The following is a 25,358-nucleotide window of genomic DNA, read 5'->3' on the forward strand; positions in this document are numbered from 1 at the left end:
TTTGAGTGTAGTAAGTTTATAGTTTCCTAATCTCATTGCAAAATTGCGTCTGACATTCATAACGAACTGGAAAAATCTTCTACCGTTAATCGTCTGCTAAATGCCTTAGCTAAATGCTGCGAAATAGCTTCCGAGGGAACAGCTCGCATCCACCTGTTCCAACAGCCACAAGACCAGGCGCACGCAGAGGCAGGACAAGAAAGCGAATGTAGCGAGCGTAGAGTTGATTATGTATGATCGACAGGCTGAAGACGAAAGTTTTTAGTTCATTGAACTTTACAGAAAAGACAGCAAACCAAGACCTACCCTAACCGAATTAAAAACAAAAACGAAATCGTACACAAGGCATTTTATAAAAAGTTACAACAACTCTGTAAAATGATTAACTGGATACTCTTCCAGTGGCAACTTATTGTTGTCCTTGTTTGTTCACGAGAAGGGAGTTTGGAACAGTTCGGGTTTTGTCACAATTTCTACAAATCTAGCGGACGTCATGAAAAAACTCGGCCATCTGAATGCCATTATTGCATTGAGGACGTTTGAATTACAAGAATGCTCAACTCTACAAAAAAGTCAACTTAATCTACAAAGAGAGAGATGAAACAGGTTTCGACAAAACATTTTTTCTCTCCGATCACTCATAAATTGCTTTTATTATTATGTTCATTGTTGCGCATCAACAATTTTTGTTTTTAATGTTATTTTTACATTATAGTATAATATTTGCTTTAACATTGTTATTGTCCAAATTTTAACGTGCTTCATGTATGTTACTTCTGACAATTTGTAACATATGTATCGTATGTTTATTTTGTCAGGAGGGGTGCCAACAGGGAGGATTATGGTGCAGGTTGCGCTATCGAGATTTGGGGGGGGGTTCCCTTCAAATAATATAAAATTAAACATTTATATCTTTTTCCAAAATATATGTAAAAATTTTGCACCTTAAATACACCATATTTAATGCATTAGATGAAGAAAATAAAGTGTTTAAGGTGTTATTATCGATGGGGGGGGGGGGGCAAATATCCAACTCTTACATATTAGGCCTTAATTGACACGGGGGTTCTGGGGGGATTGTGAATTAAATTTGGGGGGGAACAGTATCCAACTCTATGTCTTAGATTATTGCGGGTATTTTAGTTAGAGGTGGATTGAGCCTTAAATTGAGGGCAATTATACATTTTTTGTGTATTACTATTGTCTTAGACACACTATTGCGGAAATTCTGTTGTGGAGACTGAGAATTAATTTTTTGGAGGAGGCATAATCCACTCTTCAATATCAACAGTAAGTCTAAAATTGGCATGGAAACTTTGGTGAAATCTCAGATTGTCAAGAGATTTCTGTAGTGGAGAGAGAGTTCGAAAATTAAATTTTGGAGACTGTATTTAGCGATATGATATCCACACGTTTTCGACCCCGAACGTGCCAAAGGGGAAGCTGGAAGGGAAGCTGGAAAAGACTAAATATCTCGGGATTTTAAGAAAGTATTGACATCTCATTAAATTAATATTCTTGAAAGCCTACAAAGGAATGGATTTAAAGATTTTCTTGCTCGCTTTGATCGCAATGATATGTTACTAGGATGCGTGTTTGGCGCTTGAATGAGGTGAATGTGAAGTTTATATACTATAGCTGCATTGCAAGACAAGCGATATTCTCGATTATGATCAACGATTTTGGGGGTGGTCTTGAGTGATGGGCTCCCTGTTTAGGAAGGAGGGGCAGATCAAGTATAGTGTTCAGTAAAGCTAAGAAAGAAGTTACTTTCAGTAGACATGCTGGCGTAATTAAATACGTTGTGGGGATTACGATATGGTTTAAGGGCACAAATTATATGATTTGGAGGGGATGCGCCATTGGCCTTGGGGCCAATGTATTTAGTTCATTTCAATAAGGGTTGAATTTTACTTGGTCTACTGTATTATATTACGACAGGTATGGGAGGGGAGGGGGCAAGTGCAGGTCACCTGTTCCCCTGTCTGATTTAGCACCGCACGCCACTGGTCCAATCTCCATTAGCCTTTCTGTGCATAAAGTGGAAAACGATAGAAGCAAGAGAAGTAGCATTGCTTCATTAAAAATAATGTAAGGGTATCGTCTTTGCATGGCACCATACCTTGAAGGCATATAGAGGGTGTGGAGTTACAGAGCTCCATACATTATCGATAGGTCATGTTGGAGGTGGGGTAATTAAATCCTTGCTCTGGTAGCCTCTGCTTCCACCCCCCCCCCCCCCACACACACTTTTTCCCCAATAAGGAATAATTACAAGGGCGCAGAACGGTCACATACTAAGAGTGGGTGGTAGGACGCCTGGGGTTATAGCCACTCAGAAAGGAACCCCATTTGATAGATCCTGTCCTGTCCCTTTCTTGGCCTCATGTTGGTCTTGAACAGAAGGTTTCGATCTCGTCTGTGTCTCGTCAAGAAATTCATAGGCACGATAAACTTATTACCTCAGATGGAAAATATAAATTTGTAGTTTTTCCTATTAACACAAACAACTAAATTTTAGAAATTCAACGAAAAATTAGCACAATTTCAAAGAAATATGTTGTCATGTCATTCTCGTAGTAATATTTTTTATTTTGTAACTCTTATTATAGCTGCATTACAAAGGTTCAAAAAGTGTTTATAAAAGCAAGAATATGGTGTAAGGGATTACCCTCCCAAATGTCAACCTCTTTTCCACCTAGTGCACCCCGACCTCCCCGATGGCGTAGTGGTAACACCATCGCCTTGTAATCTAGGGGCTCCACGTTCGGTACCAGGTGGAGGCACAAGTGGTTCGGATCCCACTGTAAACTGTAGGTCCAGTACATTTAATCTTACTGTGCATAGAGTTTACTTAAAACCAAAACTCCAACGTAGTATACCTACGACTGCATTTAGCAGACTAACGAGGCTCAGGCGTCTAGACTCTCCGCCAGTATGATCATATGTGGGGAGTGTGTTGTGTGCTATCCATGTACGATTTTGATTGATCCTTCATAATTTTAATCTTATCGCCATTCAGCCTCATCTTCGTGCAAGTGGCACAGAAGCGAAGTAAAGTTAAAGAAATACATTGAAAGTACGGAAGATGTTTAGTTTCGTATTTCACTATATAGTTCAATACGACTGTAACTTGTTTGTATGTATACACTCTATGAACACTTTCTTGGACTGTTAAGACATAAGAATATATGCCATTTGCCTGCCTTCAATAAACGTTGTTCGTTTGAAATTTCCAAACATGTGGAAAAATGGAGGAATAATTAAGCAAGTCACTAGTAGCACATAGCCTTTGGCAGTTCCCTTGGCATACTTTCATAGATGTCTTCTAAGATATGATTGGAAATCATTTCCCACAGTGGCACTCTCTAACATCGCACCCTCCAAATGTCATATTCCGTACCCCCTCCCTACATGATTAATCCTGGCGCCGCCGATATGTGCAAAATTTGTATATGTTTCAAGTTCGTTTAAATTAAGCTATTGCCATGCAGTTCTCAGTGTCTTCGAACAGTGGTTCTAGCCTACGACATTACACGTAATTTAGAAAATGTATTTATATACTATGAAAACACAAACTCATGCACAAAAGAGCTATTTAACTAGTAACACTGGAGAAACTTAACCTACGGCGAAAAATGTGATCAACTATCAACGATTAAAGCTGAATAAATCACCTCTACTTGCCATGGCAACAGGTTTTCATAAAGTTTGGATAGAGCAACGGCGCCAAGTAGGATGCACTTGTTTTGCTTCAATTTCATTCTCTTTTGGAGGTGGGGGGGGGGGATAAAAACTTTCATGTTAGGGATTAAAAATGTTTTCTTCTGCCGAAGATAAAAATGTTTGTGGGGAAAATCCCCGTCATCCCCCGTTAATTCGCACACTGGATAAGATCGATACTTGCCCATCGGAGTATGGTCATTGATACATCCACACACACCAAAATGTCCACAAAACAGGGACGTCGTAAGGGGGCGGGGCAGTGGCCCCGGCAAAGGTTTCTGTATTTTACTGGAAATTTTAATTTGATGGCAAAATGTTGCAAAATTGTTCCTCAGTAAATTTTGCTTACAGTTTGAAACACTGCTCCCAAATTTCCCGCGCCATGAACGCCAAAACAAAACTTGTACTCATTTTTCTACTGCTTGCCTGTCGAAAACAGATGCAACCCAGGAGCTGCCGCTAATGATTTTATAGCCCGTCCCGTTAAGAATAGGTTTGTGCTTTGCCGTCTCCCACTCGACAACAAGCCACCTAGCGGGATTCCTTCGGAGCTATAAAGAAAGAAAGCCCCCTCAGCCTTGTCCTGTGTCACCTTCTTCCCGTCCCCCCTCTCCGCCCCGCACCAACCCCTAAGAGCGCAGGCAAGAAAAGGATCATATTTCTCCTCCATTCATTCAACGGCCCCTGTCCAGATTTCGGTAGTGGCGAAAAACCAAACTCTTGTCAAAACGGGAGTTTTCTCTCCATTGTCACTATGGTTCTCCAGCGCATCAACCGCACCAAGTGTATTTTCAGATTTTCTGATTAGAGTAGGTCTGTCGTATTAAAATAGATTGAAGTGGAAATTTGGATCAATATTCAAACGTATCTAACTGCTAAAAAGAAACATTGAAAATCTATTTATTTTCTGCCATCTTGAAACCTGATTTTTGCTGAAATGTAATTTCCAATGAGTCAAGAAGGGTATGTAATGGCTATAATAATTGCAGCTCAAGAGTTATAAATTTAATATCGATACCGTGGCAACAAATTTGAATTTGGCCAATTTGGCATCCATTCCCCTTCTAAACTATGCACTCTCAAATTAAATTACTTTACGTAAAGTTATACCCCTACCAACACTAAAACGGTTGTAAGTTGTGAATTGTAGTAGTCACTAAGAATGAAGTCTGCACTGGATATTAAATTGGTAAAAAATTAGCAAAAACTGGAAATTGTGTATCCCTATATACGTGATTACCATAATATGGCGTAGTGGTAACTTCGTCTCCTTGTAATCTAGGGGTTCCCGAGTTCGATACCTCGTAGAGGCACATAATGGTTCGGATCCCATTTTAAACTGTAGGCCGAGTCCCGATTAGCCTATCTGTGCACAAAGTGGACTAAAAACATAAATTCAATTCAATGACCATAATACGTACATCGTATTGAGAACATTTAGAACGACAAATATTTTGTTTCGAGATAGACGCATATTTCATGGTCAGACTGATGCCACCATAAATTTCTCTTCAATAGTGTATTTTTCCTTCGGAAAATACACAGGCACAAAAACCATGGATTCCATTCGAAAATTGCCCAGCCATGGGAAAACGTAGTATTTACTGTAATGTATTGTTGCGAAGCCTCTGGTAGAATTCTGGTTTTCATTGTGGCCTTTGTTTCATCAGTTTATCATTCATTACAGTAATTAACGTGCATCATAAATTTATAATATGACTCGCTGAGATATTTTTTTTAGTCTAAATACCAAATTTGATACGATGATCTCGGATATCAGTGAACTGAATAATTATAATTTGGATGCATGCTAACAACGATATTTCTAACAATTTATTATACCAAACTTTGAGTTACCGAGTTTCTGTATTTTATTTTTATTCTTGAAATATCGTGGTTCTTTCAAACTTTTAATAGCTAACTTCCTAGTGCGATTTCTATCCATCTTATTACCGACCTGGAGTAGGGGAAGGACAACGGAGAACACGAACAACAGAATTAGCCTGTGGAATGGTTTCAAAATACATATTATACATACAGTATGTGTAGCAATAACAAACGCAAAAGCAGCCGACTAAACACAAACCTGTCTTCAACTACTGAAGATGAGAGTGAGATTGACTTTTTTCTTCTTCAAATTACACGTTTTTCAAACGTAGGTTACTCGAGACAGCATACCAGTTTTAACTGGAAACAGAAAATGTGCCCATCCTAGAGCACAACTGGGGACCATTGACTACAGGTCGACAGAATATTTATACAAGGGCAGACTTTTAACCTTCAGACATGCTGACGCTATATCTTATCGTTAACTTTCTGTTCGAACAATTGACAAGTATAAAATGTAATGAAAAATGTTTATAACATTTCCTTCGCTTAGACAGGCTTGGTGCAAAAAATAAAGGAATAAATAAATAATCATTATATCAAGTACATTTTCAGTTTTTCCACAAATTTGTGTATCTCAATTAAAAAATCTCAACATTTCCATTGACTACCAATTATTATTCTCCACTACCCTATTACTTTCAATGACTAATCTCAATCACAACATTATCATGAGTTACTAATCCTCATCTTTTCAATTAATAATTCGCACCACCTCGGTCCCAGGTTCGATACCTGGTGGAGGCACATGGAACAGTGGTTCAGATCCCTCTCTAAAATGTAGGACCAGTTCCAATTAGCTTATCTGTGCACAAAGTGGACTTAAAACAACAAAATCGATCACTTCCACATAGTACACCGAAGTGACTGTAATTTTGCAGGTTAACGAGGCCCTGGCGCCTGGCCCGCTGCCAGTGTAATCCTCTGTGGAACTATGGTGCGTCGTTCGTATGTATTGTGAATGTCCCTTATTCCCATCACCCTATTATTTTCATTTACAAACACCAGCCAGCCCATTTTATGGCATTACTAACCCAGCACCCTATTAATTTCAATTACTAACCCCTAGCCCCGTAATTTTCAATTTCTAACCCCCGACATATAATTATTATTTCGGTTACTAATCGCCACCACCCACAGTATTTTATCTTCAATGACCAACCTCCACCATCCCATTTGTATCATTTATTACTAGAGTGCGAATTTTTGCCTATTTGCCTTCTTTATTCCTTTGTAATAAATCATAGGCTTTCATGTTTCAAGTCCTTATCATGCTGTTCCTAGTCCTAAAACGCATTTTTATAATACCTATATGTCTCTTTTGAGGGTTAGTGCCTATTTTGCTTAATCGTACCTAAAACTGCCTATTTTGCTGTGACTTTCCCTACATTGAATTGATTGAATTGGTGTTTCAAGTCCACTTTATGCACAGTAAGGCTAATTGGGACTGAACCTACAGTTTAAAGTGGGATCCAAACTACTATGTGACTCCACCGGGTATCGAACTCGGGACCCCATGATTACAAGGCGACGACGCTACCACTGCGCCATGGGGTGGCCCCACATTGAAGAATGTAAGAATGTAAGTCTTTGTTTGTATTGAAGTGATTCGCCAGATTGAGAGTCGCAAGAAATGTCAGATCTTCGGAAATTCTAAATTTCGCTTAATCATGGTAAGCAAACTGGACAACTGGTTGGTAACTCATACTCGGTCAAGACGACGACAACCCCCATCTTTTTTTTTTCTAGCTGGAAGCTCATTTTCTTTGTTGTGCGTGTGAAAGGGATAAGGCGGTTATCTGTGAAGATATCATGCGTTTCAAAATGACAAAGGACAAGGCGACCAAAAGTGTATTAATTGAACAATTGATTGCTGTGGAAGCTTCTTTTACCATTCACAGAAAAAGTATTTTTCTGAAATTTATATAAAGAATATAATATTAACTTTTAATTACTTTACAATTTAATATTCCTTTCCCACATAATGGCCTTGTTCAAAACTACGTGACTGACGTGATTTCTGGCTACTGTGAAAAATGTTTCCCGGACAGAGTTACTTTTCTACCTCTTGCGCTTTTCGAAAATAAGGATAAATGGTAAACAATGATCACTGTGTCCAACCATCATCTTACATTAACTCAGCTCTGAATACAACAATGTTAAGTTTTTTAAAAACGTAGTTGAATGGCCTTGTGCTGTAAATAGAGAATTTACACTAAGTCAAACGATGGTATTTATTCTAAAATTGCATGTGTTGAGAATGAACATTCTCAGCTTTCCGGATGAATCCGTGTGTCTGGAGATAAGAATCAGTTTCCTGTTTCCTGGTTCCTACATATCTAACCATTTGTTTCCCGGAATATATCTCCTTTGCAACTTGATGATAACAGCTCTTGCCGATGATGCAGTGATTCTTGGGAAAAAAATCCCCTCAGAATTCCATCTTATCAAAAAATGTTGGTCTGAAATTACCATGTACTAAGACAGACAGACTGACACTGAAATAACTGGTTTTATCTAAACAGAGAACAAGGAAGGGGGTCGGAGTCGCTAAGAACGAGTTGCTACAATGAAGGCGAAGTTGGCTACACAAATGACTGTCCTTATATTAGCCATAATTCTTGAATGCAAAGGTGTACTTTCATCAGATTCAAACATAACATTTCTTTAATATCCAAATGTGTCAGCTACATCCAGGTGGGGAAGTGAACATTCGGTACAGGAAGTGTGAAAATCTATTCGTGTCCTGGGAGCTGAAATTTCTAGCTAGAGCTCAGTGGCGGCTGGCCAAGTGCAACAAGTGCAGATGTTTTCACCTAATTTTCAAATTAATATTGACATTTTTCATTTGCTTGTTAAATTAAACTATTTCCCAGCAGAACGCACACGATAATACTCAAATAATACGCCGCTCGGCGCTACGCACGTGAAGAGTTCGTCGTAGCATAAACAACTCAAGAGCAAACGCCGCCAGGTTGCGGAAAACTTAGCCGGTTGTCATGGCAACGGTGACGTCACCTAGCGTTGGCCTTGAACGGGTGTCGCCTTCTAGGTGCAGCAGTTCTCTCGTCGGAGAAAACATTGCATCCAGTGGTTGTGGCAAAATCTTTGCGTTCTCGCGAGATCTTGTTCCGCGTGTGTGTTTCGCGTTTCCTATCGTGTGTTGTGTTCATGTGTTGAGCTGTGGTTTGTACAATGAACCCAGTAAATGACTTGGTGTGTAATTTGTTGCAGACACCATTTTCCAGATGGACGAATGAAGACAAAAAAGACGTTTTAAATTGGGGGCGGGGGGGCACTGGCACTTACTATTTGTTTTTCATTGCCTATAAATATACTTTTTCACCTGTTATTTTAGGCACGAGCCGCTACTGCTAGAGCTACAACTCTGCAGACTCTGCGGATCTACAGATCTTGAACCCCTCGTAAAATATTACCGAAGGTCCGTTGACTTGTTTGCCGCCTGCTTTGGAAGGTCTGTTCATTCATAACGACCCTTTTGAGCAAGCCAAGGTGATTGTAAAACTATGACGTCCTAGTAATGACAGATCGCTGGGGAAAGTTTGGTATCCGCTAGTTTTAGCAAGGGAAACTTGTTTCTATGTTCTTTCCTTGCGCTTATATTCGTGTATTTCCAGTAATTTTTTTATGCGTTTCTTATTGTAGTGTCTGGGTGACAATAAATAATGTCTCACTCCGCTGCAAGCTCATATATATATATATATATATATATATATATATATATATATATATATATATATATATATAAACGAAAAATTCCCATATTGTTTACCGCATATTTCCGTCCGATGAGAAGTTCCGAGCAAATGCTATTGAAAGACAATTTCAGGTTGCTATTTTTCTTTTTAAACCAGTGTGTTACGAATGTGATTTATAATCCGAATTAGTAGGAATTACAGCAAAGAAGAGTCTGAAGAAAGGCACCGTTCCTACAATGATAATCCCAGTTACACTAGCTTAGTGACAATGACAGTGTTCTTGCAAGACGTGTGAACTTGGGGTTGCCAAATGCGGACTTTTTCTTTTTACGGAGTATATGATCTGACTACCATTCTGGAGACTCGGGTTCGATCCCCGGTGGGAGAACCTGGATTTTTTGCACATGTTCAAGCGGTTCTGGCGCCCAGCCAGCATCGTATAAAGTGTGTACTTGGAGGAAACTCTGGGGGATAAAAGCGATACTTAAAGTGCAGCACATTGAGAGCTTTGTTAATAAATTTGACCTGAAAAATGGAAAGTGGTTATATATAAGCCTCTATCCCGAAATTCAGATAGTAAAATTTCCAAATCGAGATTTTAGATTTTTCGGAATCTGGATATTTTTTGGCCATCATTAGTGTGAAAGCAAGATTGCTAGGAAAAATGTTCTGAGTAAGTGTGTCTGTCAGATCGAGAACAAGAATCTTGATTACTCCTATGATTCGTCTGTTTAATACAGACACGTGTCTAGAAATATGTTTCGGCGGGGGGTCCAAACCAAGTGTCTCAGGAATAATAATAATAATAATGTTTTAATTAAAATAATTATATTAAATCAAATTTATAATAATTACAATACATAAATTAATATTATATTATTATTATACGAATAGATAAAAAGACTGTATAAGAATAGAGATATAACAGCGCATATTCATTACATAGCTTACCTGTAGTTAAAATCGGAATAATTTACATAAAAGCAAGTGCCGTGGAAATAAAATTAATGTCATATAGATGAAGAATTGCATATGTATCTAATAACAAAAATGATGTTACAATTAGTTGGAGAAAAGTAAGTTTCTGAGTAATATTTTATGAATCTTATTTTGAGTAATAATGTACAGAAATTTTCCTTGTAATGTAATTCAATGCCGTATGATCCCAATATAATCCTTGCCTTCTAAAAAGTTCAAAGGGAATTAATAACCATCAAATATGCAACAAATGCTAATATTCTAATTGCTCAATAAGTCTTTCGGGTGGGAAGGGGGTCCGGACCTCCTAAATACGTCCTTTCTATCCTTCAAAGTCGTATGATCCCAATATTGTCTTCCAATAAGTTCAGAGGATATTATACAACAAAGGCTAAACGAGTATATTTTCATTATTTAATTTTCGCATTTAATTAGTCTTTCGGGTGGGGAGTGGGGGTCCGGACCCCCTAAATACGTCCTTCCTGCTCTGATTAAAGTAAGTTTCTGATAAATATTTTATGCATATTGAGTAGTAGTGTATATAAAAGGTCCCGAGTTCGAATCGAGCTCGGGCATGGTTGTTTGTGAATGTCAATTCATCAATTTCATCACTCATCCCCATCTTTGTCGATTAGCCAAGAGGCACAAAACGCGAAGTAAAATAAAATAAATCAAATCAAAAGTCCCTTAACACCTCCTATAAAATGTAAATGAGTTAGGCTGGGTACAATTGGTCAACAGGTAGGCTGTTGAAAACAAACACCCAAGCTGGCGGTTTTCTTTTGAAGTAGAAGCAACAGACTGGAGTAGGAAAGCAATGTTGCCAAATTGAAGAGATAAAGAGGAAAAGCAGAAGAAAATTGTAAGGAAAAAAGAAAGAGAAACAACATTAAAGAATATGGAAAGAGAAAATAAATACAGATAAAGATTAAAAAGGAAGTGTTTAAGGGTATTATCGAAAGGGGGGATATCCAACTCTTACATATTAGGTCTTAATTGACACGGGGGTTCTGGGGGAAGGGATTCTGAATTAAACGTGGGGGGGGGGAGTATCCAACTCTAGGTCTTACATTATGGCTGGTATTTTAGTTAGAGGGGGATTGAACATTAAATTGAGGGGGTATCCAATTCTTGTGTATTACTATTGTCTTAGACTGTTGCGGAAATTCTGGTGTGGAGACTGAGAATTATTTTTTTTTTTGGAGGAGGCAATGCTGTCTAAAAACTAGCATGGAAATTTTGGTGGTAGGATTGAGTGTTAAATTTAAAGGAGGAAATAGGAAGCTCTTGATAAAGTGTTAAACCTTGGATTGTCGAGAGATTTCTGTAGTGGAGAGAGAGTTCGAACATTAAATTTTGGAGACTGTATTTAGCGATATTGTATGTAGTACACGTTTTCGACACCAAACGTGCCAAAAGAGAAGCTGGAAAAGACAAAATATCTCGGGATCTTAAGGAAGTATTGACACCCCATTAAATTAATATTCTTGAAAGCCTGCAAAGAAATGGGTGTAAACATTTTTTTGCTCGCTTCACCCGCAATCATGTGTTGCGAGAATGCGTCTTTGGCGCTTTACTGAGGTGAATGTGAAGTTTCATACTATAGCTGCATTACAAGACATTAGCGATATTCTCGATATTCATTAATGACATCCCTTCTTAAAATATAATGCTTAGTGTTGGTATACTATATATACTGCTTAATTTAAAGCAGGTGCATCATTTGGGACAAAAATATATCGAATCCGTATTTCTAACTTGTCACAGGAAAATTTTAAATTTGCACTGAAGATAAAATACAAGTAATTATTGTTATGGATTACGGTTTTTTACTAAAATAATTATATTTACCCGAGGAAAACGGGGGGGGTGAGGGCAGTGGCGTGCCCAGGATTGTCGAAAGGGAGGGGTTACGTATACTTTTTCTTGGTAGTCAACCCTGATTTTGTTATATTTTCCTACCTTTGACATTCTTTTTCTTAGGAATACTGGGCCACATGGGGGTTATAACCCCCACCAACCCCCCCCCTTGGGCACGCCACTGGGTGAGGGTGAGTTCTTTGAAAGAGGAACCCTGTTATATTATCGCCTTGAGGTTAAAATTTCTAGATAGGGTTCTGTAATGTCTCGTGAAACAAATTGAATCTGCCATACGGCTGGAGCATATTATTTGGTTTGCCAAGGTTGAATTATTCTATCTTTATCTTAAGTTGTGTAACAATTTGTGTTAAATACTCAAATTGAGTTTTATAAACCCACTCAAAAATACTATTTATATGCATATTTACATATTTTAATTTACTACATTTAACCAATCAATGTGCTAGCTTTAAGTTTTTTCGAAAATCGAAAAATCAAAAAATATGGACAATGTAACATGGTATTTCATTCAAATAGACATCAACTATTACACATTCATCCAAACTATTTTGAGGCGTTTATGAACGATTTTAGGGGTGGTCTTGAGTGATGGGCACCCCTGTTTAGGGAATAAGGGCAGATCAAGTATAGTGTTCTGTAAAGCTAAGAAAAAGTTACTTTCGGTAGACACGCTGTCGTAATTAAATACTTTGTGGGGATTACGATATGGTTTGAGGGTGCGAATGATGTTTTTTTGGGGGGCACATGATATAATCTGGGGGGCGCATGACATGATTTTTGGGGGGAATGCGCCATTGGCTTTGAGGGGGGTGGGCACCTCTGCTCTCCATGAAGGAAATAATATCCTGCAGTTTTGTCTCCATACTTAGGATTTTCACTAGCAGCCGTGAGTGATAACTTGCATTATGCAAAGTCTAAGGAAAAAACTAGAAGCACAACACTATAACAAAGCAACAAAACAGCACCATAACACAACACAACTAGTTAAAAAGAATCAACCCCGCACGTGGTTATGGAGCAAAAATAATGAGAGGCGCCTTGCAACTACAAGAAATGTAAAGAAAATGTGGCAACAACGTCTGAGTGCACGCGCTTATCGGGAGAGGCTTGGCTATTGTTTGCTGTTGTTGTCAGTGTTAAGTTTTATAAAAGGGTTGCCGATGGGGACATAATAAACGCGCGGACTTTATGAGAGGGGCTCATGAAATTAGTGGACACAATACGTTCAACTACGTAAGGAAGTACGATTTTCAACACAAACTTGGTGTTTGTTTATGGAAACCCCATTTTGTTTTCAGCTCATTTGAAAGTACGGACAACATATATCCAATCAAAGTAAAACACGAATGCAAGACTAATAGAAGTATGAAATCTTATTGATCATTGTTAATAGAAAGCAAGAATTAAATAAAATCTCACACTTAATACAAACTTTTAAAATATTTCATAATTTCTTGACATTTTGAACATGTTAGTGAAGGTTTGTGATTGATTTGCTTTATTTTAGTTCGCTTGCTGTGCCACCCACTTTTGACCAATTTCCGAAAATGGAGATGAGTAATGATATGATGAAATTGATGAATGGATACTCACAAACATCCATGCCCAGGCCGTTATTCGAACCCGGGACCCCTGTCGTCGTAGCGTGATGTGCTTACTACCACTCTGCCACTGGGGCCGGCCAGATATTAATTTGATAGTTTATGAATACCACATATATGTGTGTTTGTTTGAGTTAGATTTTGAATGATTTTATGCACAGAAAGGTTAATCAGGGCTGGACCTACAGTTAAAGTGGAGCCCGAAGCACTATTAGCCTCCACTTGGTATCGAACTCGGAACCCTTTGATTACAAGGCCACCACGTTACCACTATGCCGTCGGTGAGGTCCGCCACACACGCACACACAAACACACACAGACACACATATTCTGATCTGGCCATCCCTAAAAAAATCTAGGTACGGGCCTGCTGCCTGCTGACGAGTATTATTTCTGTTGGAATGGAACAAAATTTGGAGTACGATCCGTGTAGACTAGGCGTCCTGTCAACTGTAAATATCTCAAATGTTATGAATTATTTACCGCATCAAATACGGTAAGAAGTGTATGCCACTTTTACCCCGCACTACGCTGAATCTTATCTATCAAGGGAAAGTAAACCATCGTTGCCACCCAGTTTGAAAGAGAACGAGGTTTTGCGGGATTTTGCTCAGTGGCGGTCATAAGAGCTCCGCAGATCCTGTAAATAGCATACAAAATTCCCCCATAAAACTAATGCGAAAGTTAATACAAGACATTAGTAACAGTGTAACAGCAGTAATCGATCATTAATCAAGGGTTCCTTTTTGTTTGTTGAGTGTCACGTAAATGATTTTAACGATAAATATTAACATATAGATATTATTTGTTGGTAGTGCCCATAATATTTTGCAAAATGATTTACGTAACCAGTTCAATGCCTATAGTGGTGCAAGATTCTCCCTTTACAGCAAACTAGGGTCTGAGGGAGACTGCGAGACCCATGTTTGAGCGAAGTACAAAATAAATTATCTCCTTTCTTTAAAAAAAGGTGAAATGTAAAGTTCCCCGTGCATATATCACCGTTCCATGAAGACACATTTAGAGGATATGGGTTAGGGCCCCACACGGTCTCGGCCATTTTGGTGCTGATATAATCAGCACCACGGTACAGCGCCTTGGCGCTGTAACCACGGTCTAGCCGCCTTTATCCCTCAGGGTTGCCTTCTGGCACACATCGATTTGAGTGCCCATTGATTTGAATCGAAGCCGGGTCTCCCGCGTCAGACGCCATTCCGACTACACGACCGCGGCCCTCTCTTTTTTCAATTATTGTTCTTTGCAAAAAATGGGTGTCACCGCAACTGCAGTTCATGGTGGGTACTAATGTTGTCAGTATACTAATATTATCAACGTGTATTCAAGTTAACCTGGATTCCATATTCAGTGGTGATACATTTCAACTTTGAACATATCGACTAATTGTACTGTAGGCGGTAGGACAAGAGTAGCCAGCGACTATATCTCGGGAGGACGAGAGACTAAAGTACTAAACCTCACAGTCTGAAAGGATATTTTTGAAGGAACTTATTTTTATGTTGCTCGAACGTCTCTCCGTTCGTGGGGAACAATTGTCATTCATCACTTTTCAATATATATTTAATCATGGGACTTGGTGGGACGGGAAAAGCACCTGCCATTGTACCCCGGTAAATCAGCCAAGGGTTATTAAGTAGTTGAGCAATTCCGGAAGTAATACCATAACACTATAGAAGGTTAACGGGATCGTTTTCACTTTCATTACGTCCCCATCGAAACGCCAAGAAGGAAGTCAAGGTCAAAAGACTTTCCGCTTCAAGACTAGTTCCCGTCTTTCACAGGAGAATATAATGAGAGAAGAGGTACCTGCCTCTCACGCAAAGGAATTTGTTTCTTTCATATAGTGTCAAAAAAGCAATAAAGTTTGAAAATATACCCCACAGATATACCAAAATCAGTCTGTTTCATCATACTAGTCCAATCATTGGTTTTCATGCATAATGATAGTCCCTTAATTAAAACTTAGCACTTTCTCATTTCATCAGTTTAAGAACATATTACATAATACATGTTTCATCTTCATAATTGAAGCAAATAGGTGGACAGAAAATATGAATTGGGTAGATTGATGTTTATTCTGTCGATACATGTGTGTATCGTGTTGAGTCGCTGACCGCTTCTTGAGAAATCGCGGCGCGAACATTGGCCTGCTTATCGAAGAAGTATTCTGTGATCTGAAGATTGTGGGTTCAAAAAACGTGATTTTGAAGAAAATTGGTGGACCAAAAATATGAATTGGGTAGAATAATGTTTATTCTCTCGATACATGTGTGTATCATGTTGAGTCGCTGACCGCTTCTTGAGAAATCGCGGCGCGAACATTGGCCTGCTTATCGAAGAAGTATTCTGTGATCTGAAGATTGTGGGTTCAAAAAACGTGATTTTGAAGAAAATTGGTGGACCAAAAATATGAATTGGGTAGATTAATGTTTATTCTATCGATACATGCGTGTATCATGTTGAGTCGCTGACCGCTTCTTGAGAAATCGCGGCGCGAACATTGGCCTGCTTATCGAAGAAGTATTCTGTGATCTGAAGATTGTGGGCTCAAAAAACGTGATTTTGAAGAAAATTGGTGGACCAAAAATATGAATTGGGTAGATTAATGCTTATTCTATTGATACATGTGTGTATCATGTTGAGTCGCTGACCGCTTCTTGAGAAATCGCGGCGCGAACATTGGCCTGCTTATCGAAGAAGTATTCTGTGATCTGAAGATTGTGGGTTCAAAAAACGTGATTTTGAAGAAAATTGGTGGACCAAAAATATGAATTGTGTAGATTAATGTTTATTCTATCGATACATGTGTGTATCATGTTGAGTCGCTGACCGCTTCTTGAGAAATCGCGGCGCGAACAATGGCCTCCTTATCGAAGAAGTATTCTGTGATCTGAAGATTGTGGGTTCAAAAAACGTGATTTTGAAGAAAATTGGTGGACCAAAAATATGAATTGGGTAGATTAATGTTTATTCTATCGATACATGTGTGTATCATGTTGAGTCGCTGACCGCTTCTTGAGAAATCGCGGCGCGAACATTGGCCTGCTTATCGAAGAAGTATTCTGTGATCTGAAGATTGTGGGCTCAAAAAACGTGATTTTGAAGAAAATTGGTGGACAGAAAAATATGAATTGGATAGATTAATGTTTATTCTATCGATACATGTGTGTATCATGTGGAGTCGCTGACCAGGCACGTATCCAGGAATTCCTTTCGGGGGGGGCTCAACACCATTTTTTAAGAGGTATAGTAAGAACCTCACATTTGTATGTTTAAGACCAGTGGTGGCAATTGGGTTCCAAAACGGGGGGAGGGGGGGGAGAGTGGTGCAAGGAAAGTTTACTTTCTCTTGGTAGACAAGGCTTAACATTAAGAGGCCATAATGTTGAGGCAAAAAAATGGGCAGCAACTATCCCTTAAATCGTCGCCACTGTAAGGCTGTCATTTTAATCAGAACGTGAAATCGGAACATTTTTTACCACTCGACTCCTCTGTTTCCATGCATTAACATTGTGTGCCGGAACCATCTCAGTACGCGTGTTTGTCCATTTCTTCTCATCAGGCATAAAAACATCTATGGTGTCTTTGAGTGTTTTTACGAAGCTGTTACACATGCACGGGATGGACAATCCACTCGACAACGCGAGATTCAAATTGTGGGCTGCGAACTGGACGCAGACAGCTCTCGAATATGTATGTATCTCTGATTCGAACCTGAACACCACTAACGTGTCTTGTACTCCCATGTTTGCAGCTCTTATAAAAGCCGATACCTACCAAATTGTTTAGATTCAGGCCTTAGCACTCACAAGTGTTCAAAAATGCCTGTCACAGCTTCCGCTGTTTTGTCATATATCGGCACGAAACAAAGGAAGTCTTCTCGAATACAGCTGGATCACGAAACAATTAATGCACAATGAAAACCTTTCCGTTCCCAACACATCTAATGTTTCGTTTCCCAGTATGATCAAATGCGTATTCATTTATCTCCAGTGATGTGCCCAAGGGAGGGTTGGTGAGGTCATAACCCCATTTGACCCAGTATTCCTTTTTTAAAAAAAATAAAAAAGAAGAACGTCAAAGACAGGAAAAAAATGGCATTTTTTTAAAATCAACTCACCAGAAGTTTTTATCATTTCGTATTGGAGATTGAAGTAAGATGCGTTCTTCCTGCAGGTTTGGATATGATCCTTTAGAGTGCTGTCGTCTGCCTGCCTTCACACCTAACCTTAACAAGGCCCTAATTTTCCATCCTTGTGACTTGGATTTTCAAGACTTAGGAAGGTTTCAGACCGAAGAGACACGCGATACATGTCATTTGGAATAGGCCAATCAACAGCAACGTTTCACACCGTAGCGACACAAAAGGCCGCACAAACCTAATCTTCAGGCGACACGGTGTGAAATCTCCCTTATTAGGCCACTGTCATTGTCACCTCGAAGTAGTAGCTCTTGTTGAACACAGAAGAAAAAAATTCTCCTCAACCGGTGGAAATGTTCCTCAGTTTCCTTCTCTCTCCTATATGTTCTGCGCTTGTTCACTATACAGGCAACACCTTACGATTTGATATACACAGGACATGTACTATGTAGACATTTTAACGAAAAATCAGTTGAAGTCGAGGATGGCTAGGTAACTCATTTGGTAGAGCCCTGATTCGGGTCCTGGTAGAGCATGCAATTTCCGCCTAAAATGTCTACATATGCAACATCTTCTTGCTTTCTCTTCTCGACATTCATAAAATTTTCGGCTGTCTCTCTATGGCAGTTAAGTGTTTGAATGTATTTTGAACCCAGTAGGCTTAAACAAAAGTATTTTTATACCATGAAATTCTCGGACTGCATATACGAAATTTAGTTCTGGCAAAACTAAATCATCACTCAAAACTTTGATTTTCAGTTGACTTATTTCTGTTTTAATAAACCACTCCAATATCCGGTACTGCTGAAATGTTCACTTTAGAGAGAGAGAGAGAGAGAGAGAGAGAGAGATCTTCGCCCCTCGACCCGAACTATCACTACATTGAGGCCCCAGAAGTTCTACTGTCAAAAATGTCTTCATTTTCGAATCACTATATCTTATAAAGCAACCAGAGGATGCTGACTGATCACTAATCGACTGTATGAATTTTCACACTTAATTCTGAAATCTCATTAACCGATTCTTTGTAGAGATGAACCGAAAAATTGAATCCGCGTATATATATCCTCATTATATTCTAGAACGTTCCACAGATAAAACGATTCGTTAATATTGCCAGTAGTTGACTCCTTCTCTCATTCAAGAACGTACCCTCCCCCGCCTTCCAGAGATTACAAATTACAAGTCGCCCTACGTGTGGCACTACCTTTGTTGTGCAGCTTCCAAATGCTGACAAGTCTCTACATAGTGCTCAAGTGCGCTGCGACAACACCGAAAGCGCAAGAAAAGTTTACGTGCAATATTATCAACAACAGGCTTATAGAACTTTCTCTGTCTTGCCTCGATAATTGTCTATCTCCTTAAATCATCATCACATTATTCAAAAAGCCAAAAACCTAATTTTATCTAGTGAAAAATAAAAAAAATCCGGGGGGGGGGGGCTCGAGCCACCTCAACCCTGCCTTGGATACGTGCTATTAACAATAACAGGGTTATAGAACATTCTCCGTCTTGTCTCGATAATTATTTCTCCCAAATTATCATCACATTATTCAAGAAGCCAAAAATCCTAATTTTATCTAGTGTAAACAGAAACATTTCCTGAAGGGGGCTTGAGCCTCCTGATTCCCACCTTGGATACGTGCTGTTGGCAATAATAGGGTTATAGAACACTCTCCTTCTTGTCTCGATAATTATTTCTCTCAGATTTATAAATTTATTATTTTCACATTATTCAAGATGCCAAAATTCTAATTTTTCCTAGTGTAAATTTCCTGAGGGAGGAGGGGGAGCTCGAGCCACCTCGTCCCCACCATGGATACGTGCTATTAACAATAACAGGGGTATAAAACATTCTCAGTCTTGCCTCGATAATTATTTCTCTCCTTAAATTATGTTCACATTGTTCAAGAAGCCAAAAACCTAATTTTATCTAACGTAAACTGAAAAATTTCCTGGGAAGAGGGTCGAGCCCCCTGTGCCCCATCTTGGATACGTGCTATTGTCAATAACAGGGTTACGGAACATTCTCCGTCTTGCCTCGATAATTATTTCTCTCCTTAAATTATTGTCACATTATTTTATTTCACACCACAAGAAACCAAAAACCTCATTTTATCTAGTGTAAACCTAAAACTTTCGGGGGGGGCTCGAGCCCCCTAAGCCCCCCCTCTGGATACGTGCCTGTCGCTGACCGCTTCTTGAGAAATCGTGGCGCGAATATTGGCCTGCTTATCGAAGAAGTATTCTGTGATCTGAAGATTGTGGGTTCAAAAAACGTGATTTTGAAGAAAATTGGTGGACCAAAAATATGAATTGTGTAGATTAATGTTTATTCTATCGATACATGTGTGTATCATGTTGAGTCGCTGACCGCTTCTTGAGAAATCGCGGCGCGAACATTGGCCTGCTTATCGGAGAAGTATTCTGTGATCTGAAGATTGTGGGTTCAAAAAACGTGATTTTGAAGAAAATAGGTGGACCAAAAATATGAATTGGGTAGATTAATTTTTATTCTATCGATACATGTGTGTATCATGTTGAGTCGCTGACCGCTTCTTGAGAAATCGCGGCGCGAACATCAGCCTCCTTATCGAAGAAGTATTCTGTGATCTGAAGATTGTAGGTTCAAAAAACATGATTTTGAAGAAAATTGGTGGACCAAAAATATGAATTGGGTAGATTAATGTTTATTCTATCGATACATGTGTGTATGGTATTGAGTCGCTGACCGCTTCTTGAGAAATCGCGGCGCGAACATTGGCCTGCTTATCGAAGAAGTATTCTGTGATCTGAAGATTGTGGGCTCAAAAAACGTGATTTTGAAGAAAATAGGTAGACCAAAAATATGAATTGGGTAGATTAATGTTTATTCTATCGATACATGTGTGTATCATGTTGAGTCGCTGACCGCTTCTTGAGAAATCGCGGCGCGAACATTGGCCTGCTTATCGAAGAAGTATTCTGTGATCTGAAGATTGTGGGTTCAAAAAACGTGATTTTGAAGAAAATTGGTGGACCAAAAATATGAATTGGGTAGATTAATGTTTATTCTATCGATACATGTGTGTATCATGTTGAGTCGCTGACCGTTTCTTGAGAAATCGCGGCGCGAACATTTGCCTGCTTATCGAAGAAGTATTCTGTGATCTGAAGATTGTGGGCTCAAAAAACGTGATTTTGAAGAAAATTGGTGGACCAAAAATATGAATTGTGTAGATTAATGTTTATTGTATTGATACATGTGTGTATCATGTTGAGTCGCTGACCGCTTCTTGAGAAATCGCGGCGCGAACATTGGCCTGCTTATCGAAGAAGTATTCTGTGATCTGAAGATTGTGGGTTCAAAAAACGTGATTTTGAAGAAAATTGGTGGACAAAAAATATGAATTGCGTAGATTAATGTTTATTCTATCGATACATGTGTGTATCATGTTGAGTCGCTGACCGCTTCTTGAGAAATTGCGGCGCGAACATTGGCCTCCTTATCGAAGAAGTATTCTGTGATCTGAAGATTGTGGGTTCAAAAAACGTGATTTTGAAGAAAATTGGTGGACCAAAAATATGAATTGGGTAGATTAATGTTTATTCTATCGATACATGTGTGTATCATGTTGAGTCGCTGACCGCTTCTTGAGAAATCGCGGCGCGAACATTGGCCTGCTTATCGAAGAAGTATTCTGTGATCTGAAGATTGTGGGTTCAAAAAACGTGATTTTGAAGAAAATTGGTGGACCAAAAATATGAATTGGGTAGATTAATGTTTATTCTATCGATTCATGTGTGTATCATGTTGAGTCGCTGACCGCTTCTTGAGAAATCGCGGCGCGAACATTGGCCTGCTTTTCGAAGAAGTATTCTGTGATCTGAAGTTTGTGGGTTCAAAAAACGTGATTTTGAAGAAAATTGGTGGACCAAAAATATGAATTGGGTAGATTAATGTTTATTCTATCGATACATGTGTGTATCATGTTGAAGTCGCTGACTGCTTGTTGAGAAATCGTGGCGCGAATATTGGCCTGCTTATCGAAGAAGTATTCTGTGATCTGAAGATTGTGGGTTCAAAAAACGTGATTTTGAAGAAAATTGGTGGACCAAAAATATGAATTGTGTAGATTAATGTTTATTCTATCGATACATGCGTGTATCATGTTGAGTCGCTGACCGCTTCTTGAGAAATCGCGGCGCCAACATTGGCCTGCTTATCGAAGAAGTATTCTGTGATCTGAAGATTGTGGGTTCAAAAAACGTGATTTTGAAGAAAATAGGTGGACCAAAAATATGAATTGGGTAGATTAATGTTTATTCTATCGATACATGTGTGTATCATGTTGAGTCGCTGACCGCTTCTTGAGAAATCGCGGCGCGAACATTGGCCTGCTTATCGAAGAAGTATTCTGTGATCTGAAGATTGTGGGCTCAAAAAACGTGATTTTGAAGAAAATTGGTGGACCAAAAATATGAATTGGGTAGATTAATGTTTATTCTATCGATACATGTGTGTATGGTATTGAGTCGCCGACCGCTTCTTGAGAAATCGCGGCGCGAACATTGGCCTGCTTATCGAAGAAGTATTCTGTGATCTGAAGATTGTTGGAAAAAAAAACGTGATTTTGAAGAAAATTGGTGGACAAGAAATATGAATTGGGTAGATTAATGTTTATTCTATCGATACATGTGTGTATAATGTTGAGTCGCTGACCGCTTCTTGAGAAATCGCGGCGCGAACATTGGCCTGCTTATCGAAGAAGTATTCTGTGATCTGAAGATTGTGGGTTCAAAATACGTGATTTTAAAGAAATTTTTGGACAAAAAAATTGAATTGTGTAGATTGATGTTTATTCTGTCGATACATGTTCGGCTCTTCTTCAGAAATCGCCTTGAGGAAATATTTCAGTCAGGAAGTGGAAATATTTCATTCTTGAATGGAAAGATTTCTTACTTTCTAATTTGAAGAGAAAATGTTTATATTTTAATGTAATAATTTAAAACACATACCTGAATCAATAATTACGTATTAACAATTACGCGTCACTAATTACACGTATTGCAAGCAAATGAATGGAAAAGCCCTCCCGCTATCCCTCTCGCTGGTTTTGAAAATCCCTCCCGCTATCCCTCTCGCTGGGTTGCAACACTGCGCAGTTGTATCGCTGTCGCGCTTTTCTATTTACTTGAAAATTAATTGCTTGTAGAAAACATAACATCGCAGATTAACTTATACGCATGGAACTTGGGCCTTACAAAACAATGACACTGAACAGTTCATAATATTATTATCTTTAAACAACAAATGGTTCACAATTAATTACAAAGTTCGTTTTCGATACTGAAATCAAGTCTGTACGGATATACGAAATGAACGGAATTTGTTTGGCGATATTTTTTGTTTTGAAAAATGCTGTAATTTTACGCAGTGATCTCGTACAGTCTTTATGATACTTACATTCACATTAACTACATTAGGCAAAACTTACAGTATCTCCAAAAACATATTGACAAGTATCAGACCGTCTGATTCAGACATAGACATACTACTACAAGATGTTACAGCTGCGGGTTAAAAATGGTTGACAGTATGGCGGCACTGGAAGGTCGTTTCCTCGCGACCACCGACGGCAGCACCGTCGGGGAAAAAACAGAAGACGAACGCCATGCGCAAGGACTCGCGGATTGCTCGAAACGACAAAACACTATCGTGTGCCGTACCATTCGCTTTCCGATACTTTCTAACCGCGTTCAGGCGATTTGCGCGTATAATAAATTATACGCGCAAATTGACTAAACGTAGTTAGAAATGGCGGAAATTAGTTATATGCAATGATTTCGTTTAATTACAAACTTTTCGCATTAAAATTGATTTATATATAAAAAAATAAAAGTATACGAAAATTATACGGAAAACGTACTATTACCAAAACTTCCTGAAATTGCATTATTACTTTGAGCGGAAATATATAATTTCCTCTAAAAGCATTTTTTTTTAAAAAATCTTCATCATACGAAAATGACAGTCTTAAAATAGGTGACTTTTTTTTTCTTGGGTGGAGAAATGGAATGAAATAAGTATACAAGAATTCAGAATGATTTATGTCATGCTGATCCATATTTGCAAAAATATTTTTTCCCTGATTGATCCTTCGGTTATACAGGATTGTATTTCAAGATTTTACACAGATCAATAAAAAATATTTTTCTTTGCCACACATTAAAACGAAAAAAAATTACTGTGTACAGCAACTACGCTCCATTCGATAATAAAAATTTCAATACTGTCGGGGATCAGATCCAGTGGCGTGACCAAGGGGGGTTGGTGGGGGTTATACCCCCCCCCCTTTGGCCCAGTATACCCTAAAAAAAAGAACATCAAATGCAGGTAAAGATGGCAAAATGAGTGCCGACTACTAAAAAATGTATACATATCCCCCTCCTTTCGAAAATCCTGGGCATGCTACTGATCAGATCACATACCTTAAGGTACTGATTAGAAATAGGTTAGTCTGTACAGAAAAAATATAATAATTACTAAGAGAATTCTCAGAAGTTTTCTCAAAAATCAAATAAATAAGAAGTACTAGGTTGAATGCTACGAAAAGGTTCAGCCTTTAACACAAATTTACCGTCATGACAATGACCACTAAGTTGAAGTGAAATTTCATACCTTATTGTAGCAAGTGCAGCAGTACCTACTATACATACTATATGCTTGAAAGAAAAGTATGAAAACATTTTGGAAAATTTGTTGTTCCTTGTAGACGTCTTTCAACATTTAAAGCAATTGAAAGAATGAAAACCTCTAATATTGAAAATTAATATTTCTACTTTAAAAATACTAAGAAAATATTAACAAAAAGAATATCTACATATACATATATATAAAATAATAACTACAATATCTCTTACATAAAACAGCTTATTTAAAAACCAAATACTCATCATTTACTAAATAGCTGAACATGAAATGAAGAAATGTTGATTTATTTCCCTCCACGATGAACTTTGTGCCAGCTGATACGAGACTTAAACAGAGAAGTGCCATATTTATTACACTTCCCACGTCCAAGTCCCATACCGGACTTTGCATTTGCATCTCTTCTATCTTGATGTGTGCATAAAACACGCACACAGGTGGATAATTCCTAAAAATTAAATAAATGCTCTACAGTGCTGTACAGTGGGATTAATTTTCTTGCGTCTTCAAGTTCAAATACTATTAGAAAGATATGTACTGGGAATTGCCCAATGGGTAACATAGTTTCCCTGGTGACACTAACATTTCAGTAGCCAACATGCTAGAGTGTTCACCACATAAATGAGAGTACACTTTGCAAAAATAAAGTCGACCGAAGCTATGGCAAACAAAAATAATGTACTTAATGTACTCACTTTAAGAAATGCATGACTTCA

The 25,358-nt window shown here is 38.5% G+C and overlaps 1 long non-coding RNA gene across 2 annotated transcripts in view; it reads right to left on the reverse strand.

Moving 5' to 3' along the window:
* Nucleotides 1–23,519, reverse strand: part of LOC146003566 (uncharacterized) — a 43,835-nt gene extending 20,316 nt beyond the window's left edge. Inside the window, exon 1 of one of the 2 annotated variants that reach the window (XR_014443833.1) lies at nucleotides 23,398–23,519. This is a non-coding gene — a long non-coding RNA (uncharacterized LOC146003566). The remainder of the gene's footprint in view (nucleotides 1–23,397) is intronic. The other variant, XR_014443832.1, reaches the window with a different exon arrangement.
* Between the last annotated feature and the right edge of the window lie 1,839 nt (nucleotides 23,520–25,358).

The sequence above is a fragment of the Lepisma saccharinum genome, chromosome 20 (genome assembly GCF_977018435.1).
Source record: "Lepisma saccharinum chromosome 20, izLepSacc3.1, whole genome shotgun sequence".
In the NCBI taxonomy this organism is placed as follows: domain Eukaryota; kingdom Metazoa; phylum Arthropoda; class Insecta; order Zygentoma; family Lepismatidae; genus Lepisma; species Lepisma saccharinum.